Here is an 11,167-nt window from a genome sequence, read left to right on the forward strand (position 1 = left end):
CAGGTCATGTTGTTATTCACATTACCGTCTCTGGTAAACACACACTACATCAAATGAAATAAAAGTTCATTTGTCACATGCACAGGATACAGAAGGTGTAAACTGTACAGTAAAATGGTTACATGCTTAGTGGAGTCTTTTGTTTAGACATGTAGCTTGCTAGCTAAATAATGAACCATAATCCCATCTCAATACATTACTACCCTGCATGAATCTACAAGTAGCTAAAGCTAACCAACTAGGTTCAATGTTAGCTAGCTAACATTTGGCTATAACTAGCAATGCAAATTACTCTGAGATATGGATAATAATACTACACAGATCATACACATAGCATTAGCTAGCGAGCCAGACAGCCAGGTAACATTAGCTAGCTAGCTAACAGTACGCATTAACTTGCAAAATTAGAAACATACATGGATGTACGCTTCTCCCTCTCTGTCACGGATGCAATGATTGCCCTTCGTTTGAAGATATAATCCAGAGACAGGTGTTTTATATAACAGCATTCTGTGTGTTCTCTTTTCAACTCCCTCCGCATATTTGCAATCAAACGCCTGGACTTTCTTCATCTCCTTGGGTATCATATTCTGCTTCCACTGGCATTGCACTGATTTCAAAACTCGGTTCTCCAGAAAGTGGAGAGCATTAGCAACACTTTTGCAGTTCTTCATGGTATCTTTAAAAAAAACACATTAGAAAGGCTTACCTAGAAAGGCTTACCTTAAAAAAATGTAGACCTGAATGCCATCGACCAGCACTAAAACATCCTGTGGCGGACTACACTAGCATCGAATAGTCCCCGTGATATGCAACTTTTCAGGGAAGTCAGGAACCAATACATGCAGTCAGTCAGGAAAGCAAAGGCTAGCTTTTTCAAACAGAAATTTGCATCCTGTAGCACTAACTCCAAAAAGATTTGGGACACTGTAAAGTCCATGGAGAATAAGAGCACCTCCTCCCAGCTGCCCACTGCACTGAGGCTAGGTAACACTGTCACCACCGATAAATCCACGATAATTGAGATTTTCAATAAGCATTTCTCTACGGCTGGCCATGCTTTCCTCCTGGCTACCCCAACCTCGGCCATCAGCTCCACACCCCCCGCAGCAACTTGCCCAAGCCTCCCCAGCTTCTCCTTCACCCAAATCCAGATATCAGATGTTCTGGAAGAGCTGCAAAACCTGGACCTGTACAAATCAGCTGGGCTAGACAATCTGGACTCTCTCTTTCTAAAATTATCCGCCGCCATTGTTGCAACCCCTATTACCAGTCTGTTCAACCTCTCTTTCGTATCGTCCGAGATCCCTAAAGGTTGGAAAACTGCCGCGGTCATCCCCCTCTTCAAAGGTGGTGACACACTAGTCCCAAACTGTTATAGACCTATATCCATCCTGCCCTGCCTTTCTAAAGTCATCGAAAGCCAAGTTAATAAACAGATCACCGGCCATTTCGAATCCCACCATACCTTCTCCGCTGTGCAATCTGGTTTTCGAGCTGGTCACAGGTGCACCTCAGCCACGCTAAAGGTTCTAAACAATATCATAACCGCCATCGATAAAAGACAGTACTGTGCAGCCATCTTCATCGACCTGGCCAAGGCTTTCGACTCTGTCAATCATCGCATTCTTATTGGCAGACTCAACAGCCACGGTTCAATTTTCGGGCCGACTCTTTTCTCTGTATATATCAACGATGTCGCTATTGCTGCAGGTGATTCCCTGATCCACCTCTACGCAGACGACACCATTCTGTATACATCTCGCCCTTCTTTGGACACTGTGTTAATAACTAACCTCCAAACGAGCTTCAATGCCATACAACTCTCCTTCCGTGGCCTCCAACTGCTCTTAAACGCTAGTAAAACCAAATGCATGCTTTTCAACCGTTTGCTGCCCACACCCGCCCGACTTGCATCACACTCTGGACGGTTCTGACTTAGAATATGTGGACAACTACAAATACCTAGGTGTCTGGCTAGACTGTAAACTCTCCTTCCAGACTCATATTAAACATCTCCAATCCAAAATTAAATCTAGAATTGGCTTCCTATTTCGCAACAAAGCCTCCTTCACTTATGCCGACAAACATACCCTCGTAAAACTGACTATCCTACCGATCCTCGACTTTGGCGATGTCATTTACAAAATAGCTTCCAATACTCTACTCAGCAAATTGGATGCAGTCTATCACAGTGCCATCTATTTTGTCACCAAAGCCCCTTATACCACCCACCACTGCGACCTGTATGCTCTAGTCAGCTGGCCCTCTCTACATATTTGTCGCCAGACCCACTGGCTCCAGGTCATCTATAAGTCTATGCTAGGTATAGCTCCGCCTTATCTCAGCTCACTGGTCACGATAACAACACCCATCCATAGCACGCGCTCCAGCAGGTATATCTCACTGGTCATCCCCAAAGCCAACACCTCGTTTGGCCGCCTTTCCTTCCAGTTCTCTGCTGCCAATGACTGGAACGAATTATAAAAATTGCTGAAGCTGGAGACTTATATTTACCTCACCATCTTTAAAATCAGCTATCTGAGCAGCTAACGGATCGCTGCAGCTGTACATATCCCATCTGTAAATAGCCCACCCAATCTACCTACCTCATCCCCATATTGTTTTTATTTACTTTTTTTGCACACCAGTATTTCTACTTGCACATCAACATTTGCTCATCTATCACTCCAGTGTTAATTTGCTAAATTGTAATTACTTCGCTACTATGGCCAATTTACCTATTTACCTATTTACCTCCTCACGCCATTTGCACACAATGTACATAGACTTTCTTCTTTTCTGTTGTGTTATTGACTGTACGCTTGTTTATTCCATGTGTAACTCTGTGTTGTTGTTTGTGTCGTACTGCTTTGCTTTATCTTTGTCACGTCCTGACCAGCAGAGGGAGTAGTTGTTTAGTATTTTGGTCAGGACGTGGCAGAGGGATGTTTGTTTTGTATGGTGGGGGTTTTGTGTGTGTGTTGTAGAGGGGTGTTTGATTTATGTGTTCCTGGGTTTTGGGTGTATGTTCTAGGTTGTATTTCTGCATTCTGTCTAGTTTAGGTTTTCTATTTTTAGGTTTGGGTGCTGGACTCTCAATTGGAGGCAGGTGTTTCTCGTTGCCTCTGATTGAGAGTCCTATATATGGGTAATTGTTTGGTGTAGTGTTTGTGGGAGATTGTTTCTTGTTTTGCCTGTGTGAGCATGACAAGACTGTTTTGTTGTTTGTGCGTTCTTCGTTTTGTTGTTTTTGGTGTACTCTTTATTTAAAATAAATGATAAGATGAGCATCCACATTCCTGCTGCGTTTTGGTCCTCCATTCCCGACGACAACCGTTACAATCTTGGCCAGGTCGCAGTTGTAAATGAGAACTTGTTCTCAACTAGCTTACCTGGTTAAATAAAGGTGAAATAAAAAAAATATAAAAAAGATATATATATGCTGAACAGCTCATGTTATAGACAGAAACACACTACATAGCAGACCAATCCAAACTCATCTCTCGACATGTCCAGCCCATCCATTACCTCAGACAATCATGGCTAGCGGGAAGGTTCCTGTCTTTTTACAATAATATGGTTCCAGTAGGCTACATCTGTCAAGAGTGAGGTAGTTAACAAAGACATCATTTGCTTTCCTAAACTAGTTTTGTCCAAAAGTTCCAACAGTCGTTGTTGAAAGGATTGTTTTGAATGTTGTTCACATTTCTAACACCTAACAATGAATCTGATTTTCACAACTGCTACTCTCTCAAATATAACAATACAACAGCTATAGCTGGAAAAAGACCTCTACAAGAATAGCTCAGTATAATTTCTGTACCAATAACTTGTTGGCAAAGTCTTGCTTGGAGTGGATTTACAGTGGTTTAAATGGACACACAAATCAGATTTTTTTTATTTGTCAACAGCTTTTGACCAATCCCTTAGTTTGTCTCAAACTAAGATAAAACATGTACCATTGGCCTACATGGTGTCATTTGGTCCTTCGGTTCATGAGATGAAGATTTTGTAAGTATTTTTTGCCTATTTTAGCATTTTAGCGTATATGCTAATATCTACTGCTATAGTGTAGCCATCTTTGAATGCATCAACGTTATTTTCTCAAACTCTTTATGAACTATTGTGATGAATCCAAAGACCACATTTGGAGTGAATCTGACTTTTAGACCATGAGAAGAAGATTTTTTATGATTATTTTAAGCTTTAGCGTTACATAGTCAAAAGGTGAATTATTAATAATTTCCTTATTTGTTTTAAAAGATCAATGGCAAACATGGTTCATCATGGTTGGCTTTGATGATCCTAAAACGTTTGAAGTTGATAGGCCATTGTTGAGTCAATTTATGAAGGATTTAAATTGACAGGTAAAAGTTTAGATGTGTTCCATGGACCTGCATATGGAATTTAGTGTTATTTGGAAGTTTTTCAAATGTCTTCCAACATTTCCAAGATGGAGGAAAATCTATCCTGACGGGCTTTATGGGTCCTTGAGGCAAGTTTGTTCATCATGGTCACAGACGTCAGTTCAACATTAATTTAAAAAGTCGATATATATATATAACCTTTATTTACATGTGATTGTCGTTGTCAACTAACTTGAATTCAACATGAAATCAACAAAAACAAAAATGTAATTGGATTTAGGTTAAAAGTTGGGTGAAAAAAATACAAAATGCCCTTATGTTGATGACTTTTCCAAGTTGGTTAAGTGCCCTCACATACATTGTTTTGGTTGAAATGACGTGGAAACAACGCTGATTCAACCAGTTTTTGCCAAGTGGGTAGGTTAAACGGGGCGATGTATATGAGGTTTTAAGTGAAACTGCTTATACAGCACTACCTCTGCCATTCTTTTTTGACAAAGTTACTTATGACCTGTAGTTTCTGTGTGCCAAATTAGAAAAAAGTTACCAACCTAACCACACGTACACTGTAGTGAAGGAGGCACTCTTCAACTGAGGATGCTGAGGAAATTCGGCCTGTCCAATAGGGGTCTCACAGTGTTCTACAGGAGCACCATCGAGAGCATAGTGTCTTGCTGCATCGCAGCCTGGTACAGCAACTCCACCCCCGCGGACCGCAAGGCTCTTCAGAGGGTGATACGTGCAGCTGAACACACCATTGGCTGCACACTGCCTGCCCTGCAGGACACCTACAACACCAGGTGTTGCAGGAAGGCCAAAAAGATAATCAGGGACCCTGCCATCCAAGCAATGCCCTGTTCTCTCCGCTTCAATCATTCAGGCGCGGGCAGTTCAGGGGCATCATGGCAAATACTGAAAGACTGGCCAATAGTTTCTACCCTCAGACAGTCAGGCTGCTGAAACAAAAAAGATTAAAAGAATACAGAGAACCACAATAGGTTTCAGCTTCGCTGTGAACCCCTAATTAAGGACCACATTGACTGTATCGTATTGTTCAGAGGTGAGGTGGTATTCTGTGGGCCCTTACTGGTGCCCCCTCTGCAGAGGCCGGTCACTAACGACTGTGTAGACATCAGAGAGCCCACCCACTAGCTTTCATCTCTCTAACTCTCGCTCTACAGATCTCTCTCCCAATCTCCCAATCTCTCTCTCTTGACCTTTCTCACATGCTAGTTCTCCGTCTCTTTCTCTCTCTCTACTTATAGGCTATACTCTGTCTCTCCTCTCTCTCCTAACTTTCTCTCTTTTTCTCTTCCCATTTAGCTTTCTTATTATATCTCTCTTTTCATCTCTCATCTTCCTATCTCTCTCCTTCATTTGTATTCATCTAACTAGGATAGTCCACTCAGTAACATCTGCCACAGCTTTCCAGGGAGTCAAAATGTTTTCATTTTGTATTTCATTTCATTGCTAAATTGTAATGGTCAACATGGTCACACAAAAAGAAAGCATGTTTCTTTGCCTGACTAATGAATTCTTCCAATAATGTGCATTAAGTGTGTTTTTAAATCGGTCTGACCTTTTGTTCTGTTTGATAAATGAGCAATCCCTACAAATACATTTTAATTGGCCTAACAGTAATTGGCATGAACCTCTGCAGCAGCAACGGGCCCAATGTCAACCTCCCTAATCATAGACTGTGTGATCATAGGGAGTAAATGAACAAATAACAAAAAATGTATATATAGTCCATTAAGACAGAATGTTAGAGACCAGGGAATGCCAGAGTCATGTGTTTTTCTCTACAACTGGGTGCAAACAATTTAAATACTTTGAACTGCTCAAAAGGTTTCAGCGCACTCATACCTTTCCCAAGGCAAGATGATAGATTATGTTAAAAATATGTAACCACAAATAAAACCAATAAACACTGGAAATTGTATATGTCATTTTTGTAACAGTGCATTATATCATGTTGAGTGTTTTCAATGGTTGTGTAAGTCAGTGGAGGCTGCTGAGGGGAGGACGGCTCATAATAATAGTTGGAACTGAATGGCATCAAACACAAGGAAATAATATGTTTGATGTATTTGATACAATTACACTTATTCTGCTCCGGCCATTACCAAGAGCCCGTCCTCCCCAATTAAGGTGCCACCAACCTCCTGTGGTGTAAGTAAGCTACACCAATGCCATGTCTTGGTTGTACTATTCACTGTTGCTATTCACACAAACTTGTCTCTCATTTAGCAAGAGGGGGAAACAAAGCACATGGTTCAAAATGTAAAAGTTAACCTTGGCTAAGTTTGCTTTCACGGTTACCCTACCAGCCAAAGGCAGTTAGAGAGTGAGAGTTTGAGTTATCAGAATAGCTTGCCACTTCCTGGTGCTGTAGCCGACTGAAGAAGACTGAGAGGCACTAGATGTATCTGACATCCACTTGACTCGTGACACCCGGCCCTGCAGGTGATGAAGTAATTGGCTCTGAGGCAGAGCTGGGAAATTATCATATTTACTCAGAGTGGACAGGAGCAGCCATTATGTGCATCCAAATGGCACCCTATTCCCTATTTAGTGCACTAACTTGACCAGACCCCTTACTTTGCAAATGATAACGTGAATAGGTGATTACCAAGTAATTTTTGTTGTTGTTGTTATCCACATTTTTTTTCACATTATACAATACACCTAACACAGGATCACATTACAAATAATAACTGACATTACATCACTAACAATCTTTTGTACAAACAAACATACAATAAAACTATTTACATATTGTCAGGAGTCAATTATTTAAATACACAAAATGAAATTTACAGGAAGGAAGTAGAATTTACAATAAAAAATATTCTATATTATTCTCAGAAAAGAAAATGTCCCACCCCCCACTACCGTGTAGGACCACTGCTTGGTCAAGAGTTTTTAATATCTGATAGAGTTTTACATAATACATCCCATGGCTCAACTGGCCACTGATTGTTCTATATGAACAATATGACAACCATGTTTGAGGTGAGAGGATTGTAGGTGTAATCAGCACTAAGGATAAACTTTTTGGCTGCTGTTAACCCTGCATAAATGATTATTTTCTGAACTAGTTGCATTACAAATTAAGAGTCATCGTTCAAAAAAAAGGTGGATCTTTGTTCACAGGGAAACCCATAATTGTTGTAAGGAAATCTGAAACATGTGACCAGAACATTCCCAAAACATGTGCATTAGTGTTCCAACAGCATCTATCACTTACGGTGCATTCTGAAAGTATTCAGACCCCTTGACTTTTTCCACATTTTGTTACATTAGAGTATTATTTTTATTTAACCTTTATTCCATTAAGAACAAACTCTTATTTACAATGACGGCCTACCCAGACCAGACCAGACCAGACCCTAACCTGGATAACACTGGGCCAATTGTGTGCCACCCTATGGGACTCCCAATCATGGCCAGTTGTGATACAGCCTGGAATTGAACCAGGGTCTGTAGTGACACCTCTAGCACTGAGATGCAGTGCCTTGGACCGCTGCGCCACTCAGGAGCCCTATTCTAGAATCATATAATATGAATATGGAGGAAGACAATTCATTTCTCACCACAATTGATTGTAACTGGTGTTGATTAATCCTGTTATACATCAGGGATACCTGTTCATCCAAGGACAGTACACAGTACAATACCTCTAACTACAAGATCTCCTCCAACTAATCCTTCTCCACACTAGAGTATTGAGCTTAAGAGTATTTTCACTGCAGTTACAGCACACGTCCCTATATTAAGTATTTTATCCCTTTTGGCACATTTTCGCAATACTTTAAATGCTTTTTGTTCAAACTCTCTTCCCTTTCCACATACCTTTTATACCAGAGGAGAGAGAACTGATTACTCAGGGTGGCTATGTGGACAGATTGAGCTTAATAAGCACAGAGTGTTTTTAAGGAGATTTGAAGGATATTGTAATTGGTTGTCATCTCTTCCTTCAGAAAGTGTGTCTGTGTCTCCTGGAGATTGTAGCATTGTTGGCATTGATCTGGAAGCTGTCTCCATTTCTACCTCGTGTTGGATAGCCACTGGCACTTTAATACAATTATTCCTCTTCCTGCTACTGCGTAAATAATAAATGCCATTTCTCTTCTCATTGCCAATACTTCTTCATCTGCCATTTCTTATAAATATTCTGCACAAAATTAATTTCCCAGGGAAATGCAGAGGGTACCTTTGGATTGCCTTGAGTTTGATTAAATTTAAAGGGCTTGAGAGAGAGGGTACCACTATGTGGGAGCACACCCCGTTGGACTACCTTGACTTTGATTAATGAACTGAAATAGACCTACGAGATGACAACACATGATCTGGGGATGAACGCTCTCTGAGAATATCAAGTCTGATTATTTTCAGTACTTAGTTCGAGGAACTACCCTTATCTCCATGGCAACAGTGTGTCAGCTCACTCTCAGAAATCAAAGAAACTCCATGACGCTAGGTAATGGACATGACTTCTGTTTGAACTTCCTCTAGAGGCCTACCCATGGCCCAATCCTTATTTCAACACATTTTTTATCATCTATTTTTAAAAGTTCAGTGTCTTTGCTATTTAAAATCTATAGCAGGACTTCAGCAGAGTTACTGATCCATGGCAATGCAAATTGCAAACTAGAGTATTATGAAGTATTGTTACGTGAATTAAGTTATCAATGTTCTTAAACCGAACTTCAATTAAACGACTCAGTCTGCCCCCCCCAGAATGTGTAAGATTCTGGTTGAATGAAGCAGACGGAGAACCAGCCTACAATGGTCAAAACGTTTATTTATGAGAGCTCTGAAATTCATACAATGCACACAGCCTTTTATATTACCACACACACACAAATAAACTTACATCAGTAGAGAACTCCACCCCGCTTTAGGCGGCTGTATTTTTCCACAGTACACATACATTCCTTATCAACCTTGCCACCTGTCTTCTAATCTCCTGCCAACTAAGCCGTTCACAGGCCGTTGTTTCTCTCCCTAACTTAGGGAGGCCTCTTCTCCTGTTCCTTTCCCAAGGTCGTCTTATCAACTCTGCCCTGTTCATTTTGAAGTGGTAACAGTGTCTTAGTCTTAAACCATCTACTCACACACAGTATTCGATTATAGTTTCTAACATAGTATTATAGCCTTATAATTACCAAATACATTTCAACAGGTTATATGGTTTCTGAGTGAAATCATTTAGTCAAACCTTTAATCATATAATTTCCATTACAAGTATTGGAGAATGTTCCGATGTAGAACCCTGTGGTATGTGCACAGTTTAATTCCACACCCATTGACTTTGTTCCTTCACAATTGGCTGGCTAGCATCAGAGAGAATCTTCAGATCCAGCGCTTTTTATAATCAATCCCCAAAGTTCACCCTTGCATGCATGCAGGTGACAAAAACCAAAAGGAAAAGCGCCTTGAGTTTAATTCTGGGACAGCTGGTGAGCATCAATCCGCATCAGATCAGAGCTAACCCTTTCTCTCAGAGAATGAAAGCGCAGCACCAATATCTCTGAGTGAAGGTGGCGGATTATCTTCCTATTGTTATTCTCTCCTGTTATTCTCTCCTTGACCTCCTCTCCATCCCTCCTATCCTATCCTCCCTTCCTCTCCTTCCTCTCCCCTCACCTCCCATGACCTCACCTCAATATTTACCTCTATGTCATTATTTCCTAACCTCCCACACCTTTTAAGCTAGATCCACCAAACCTCCCTTCTCCACTTACCTTCGCCCCCCTCTCCTCCTCTCTTCTCCTCTCCTCCCTTCCTCCCCTCTCTTCTCCTCTCTTGTCCTCTCTATCCTCACTTCCCCTTTCCTCCTCTCTCTTCTCTTTCTTCTCCTCTCCTCTCCTCCATTCCTCCCCTCTCCTCTCTTGTCCTCTCTATCCTCACTTCCCCTTTCCTCCTCTCTCTCCTCTCTCCTCTCCACTCCTCTACTCTTTCCTTCCCTCCTCTCACCCCTCCCTTCACCTGGTGGGTTCACTATGAAACTGGTGCCAGGCTCCTCACACCAAAGACATTCCCCCATATGCAGCTAACGAGGCGGCACAGCATAGTCAAGTCTAAGGCCAGAGAAGAAAGCTACATTCATTAAAAAAGTATTTTGAATGTAGTCCTTAGGTAGTGAATGGGTGCTTCTTCAGCTTGTCACTTATAGAGTGCCGTGAAAAAGTATTTGCCCCCTTTCTGATTTTCTCTATTTTTGCCTATTTTTGATACTGAATGTTTTCAGATCTTCAACTGAAACCTAATATTAGGTAAAGGGAACCTGAGTTTACAAAGAACCCCCAAAAATGTATATTTACTTAATTTATTTAATAAACAAAGTTATGCAGCACCCAATTCGCCTGTGTGAAAAGTCATTGCCCCCTTACGCTCAATAACTGGTTGTGCCAACTTTAGCTGCAATGACTGCAACCAAATGCTTCCTGTAGTTGTGGATCAGTCTCTCACAATTTTGGTCCACTCTTGCATGCAGAACTGCTTTAACTCAGTGACATTTTTTGGTTTTCAAGAATGAACTGCTCGATTCAAGTCCTGCCACAACATCTCAACCGGGATTAGGTCTGGAGTTTGACTAGGCCATTCCAAAACTTCAAATTTGTTGCTTTTTGACCATTTTCATGTAGACTTGATTGTATGTTTTGGATCATTGTCTTGCTGCATGACCCAGCTGCGCTTCAGCTTCAGCTCACAGACGGATGGCCTGACATTGTTCTGTAGAATTGTCTGATACAGAGCAGAATTCATGGTTCCTTCTATTAAGGAAAGTC

The sequence above is a fragment of the Salmo salar genome, chromosome ssa10 (assembly GCF_905237065.1).
Source record: "Salmo salar chromosome ssa10, Ssal_v3.1, whole genome shotgun sequence".
Taxonomy (NCBI): domain Eukaryota; kingdom Metazoa; phylum Chordata; class Actinopteri; order Salmoniformes; family Salmonidae; genus Salmo; species Salmo salar.